At 36.3% G+C, this 2,584-nt stretch overlaps 1 long non-coding RNA gene across 1 annotated transcript; it reads right to left on the bottom strand.

Moving 5' to 3' along the window:
* Positions 1-1,166: 1,166 nt before the first annotated feature.
* On the bottom strand, positions 1,167-2,301 carry LOC118413233. The gene is made up of 3 exons (XR_004830853.1): positions 2,215-2,301; positions 1,809-1,848; positions 1,167-1,278 (listed from the first exon to the last, which is right to left on the bottom strand). It is a non-coding gene; the product is annotated as an uncharacterized LOC118413233 (long non-coding RNA).
* Between the last annotated feature and the right edge of the window lie 283 nt (positions 2,302-2,584).

Here is a 2,584-nt window from a genome sequence, read left to right as displayed (position 1 = left end):
TCGCTCTGTATGCGTTAACGTGTGCATTTGGAGGAGCGAGGGACGCCATTTTGACCCCATAAGTATTGCTTCGCGGATGACATTAATTACCTGTAATAGCGTACCTTATAGGGCCATCTGGCAGCTAATCTTCCATTACATAGCATTCATGTAAACATCCGAAAAATGTGTCTCTCGTGCGAAGTAATCCTAATAATATGTTTACCTTTATATGGGACGCCTTTGCGTTCGGAACCACATGTTCGCGCTTTTCTTTCTTAAAGACGGTGTGATCTCCTCTTCTTTCCGCACTGTATCCGGCTTTATGCTGACCTAAATGTGATCTCCTCTTCTTTCCGCACTGTATCCGGCTTTATGCTGACCTAAACGGCATGTAAATAAAACAAGTATTTTTTTATATATATATATATATATATATATATATATATATATATATATATATATATATATATATATATATATATATGATGCTACACACAATGAAGTTACTTCTTTTCTACTGTTCTCTTTTTAAATACATTATGAACACCTTATCTTATGTCAGAATACGGTGGCCCTCTTGTGAAGTTCTTTAAAACTGCAGCTTTTTGCCTGTCAGCTTCTATAACAGGTTTGACGTGCTTCGCACTTAGTTTGCAGCATTTGCTGAAATTAAAATGTAACGTTACAGATTTGTACCTGCTAGTGAACCTAGACTTGAAATCATTTATCATGCTGTGCAGACGTATTAACTGAGTTATGTTTTCCTTACCCCCCCCCCTGTGTTTCCAGTTTAATCTCAGGTTTGGAAGAATAAAAGACTAACATTACCTTCGTGGCCATTCTCGTCAACCTCGTACCTCCATTTCTTTCTAGTAGATGACTGGAAGGTGAAGAGGATAAATTTGTTTGTGAAACGTGATCTAGATAGCTCTTGGAAAGGAAAGTAGTTGTAATCAAGAGTATATGCACCATGTTTCTTTAAGCAGGGGGAGCCAATTTCTTTCATCTAATAATGTAATGTTCAGTAACAGCTTTGGGAAGGGTAGTATATACACGGTAGAAACACATACTTGATTTTATTTGAATGGTACTACTATTTCTTAAACTTGAATAGTTAAGTATAAACAGATAAAGTATATGCTCTATAAGGAGAAACCATTGACCTCTGATCCGTCATGGAGGCGAGCTGACAGAGTTCCTAGAATCCCCTTCTTCATAGCAAGAACTTCTTTGTCCTCGTCTGGCGGGTAGAAGATCGAGCTGACCTCTCCATGAGACGACATGGTGAAAGATAGCCTAATAATGAGGGAATTGACTGTATTTCACGCAAAGCGTCCTTGCTGAGGTAACCAAATCGATTTGGCTGTTAGATGATTTCATTTCTCTTTGATGCATGTTTTTAATGAGTTATCTGTCTCGAACAATCAAAAATGAAAAAGACTGTTATGATGGGAAATGAAAGAGGAATTTATTGACACACGGAGTTCATTAGGTTCCGTTACGTTGCTATTACTAATTAGATTTAAAAAAAATCAAAGCAAATGTAATAAATGTTTTATCATAATAATTACAACTATACATGTACCATTAATGTTAGCATACCTAAAATAGAATCATAAGAAAAACAAATGAACACGCTCCTATCTGCACGGTTTAAGGGTTGACTTCTTGTGAAACATAATATTATGTATATATTGAGTGATATCTATTAGATTATTTGAGCTTGTGGAAATGAATGGTAATGAGTAGGAGCGCTAACTTAACTTTGATTTTAAATGATCGATCGATCACACTTTACAAATCTCCCATAACGTATTGGGCCTCACCACTTTGAAAAATCCCATGTTCCTTCATACGTCGGTGCTCCTGCAAAGAACAACAAAGACATGTTTAGAATTGCATTTGACTTGAAAACTTTCAGAGGGACTCTGTGCTGTACATAATGACTGTAGCTGAAACTGTCTGTTGGGAAAGTTATTGCTCATTACTAAAAAAGGCAACAAAAAAACAGGAGCAACAATGACAATAACTACTGGAATTCGTGGTCGAAACATTGGGAATTGGCATTGGAGATTGCACAAGATTAGTTTTAAAACCCGTATAGTCTAGAGGAGAAGATATGTTTTTCTATAACCGAAAATGATATATTTTGATAATCAGTGTTATGAAATTCAAAGCAATAAAGATAATTGGGTTCCAAGGCAATTTAGCAGCTATATGTAAAATTTTTACCATATTGTTTGTTGGCGACAAAGTTCACAGCAACGTGACTCAGGTGCATCTGGCATAACTGTCCTTCAGACAGACGTTTGAGTGGCACAACCGATACCTGAAAACGCAAACCACTTCAAATCATTTCAAAGACAAATTCATGTCAAATAGAAATGTATTTTTCAGAACTAAACATACTGCATTTGCTTATGTCGCTAATGTTCTTAGAAAACGATGTTTTTGTCATGCATATACAGTCCGAGACATAGATATGCATGTTGAGTCTAAATAAATTTTTAGAATCGTCTCCCGGATTGTGGATTTTTCCTTTACACAAGCATTTAATTTCGCCTGCAGACGTTACGATGCCTGTCAGAAATCTTTCGTAGAG

The sequence above is a fragment of the Branchiostoma floridae genome, chromosome 4 (genome assembly GCF_000003815.2).
Source record: "Branchiostoma floridae strain S238N-H82 chromosome 4, Bfl_VNyyK, whole genome shotgun sequence".
Taxonomy (NCBI): Eukaryota; Metazoa; Chordata; class Leptocardii; order Amphioxiformes; family Branchiostomatidae; genus Branchiostoma; species Branchiostoma floridae.
The sequence above is the reverse complement of the archived record's forward strand: the minus strand, read 5'-3'. Positions and strand labels throughout refer to the sequence as shown.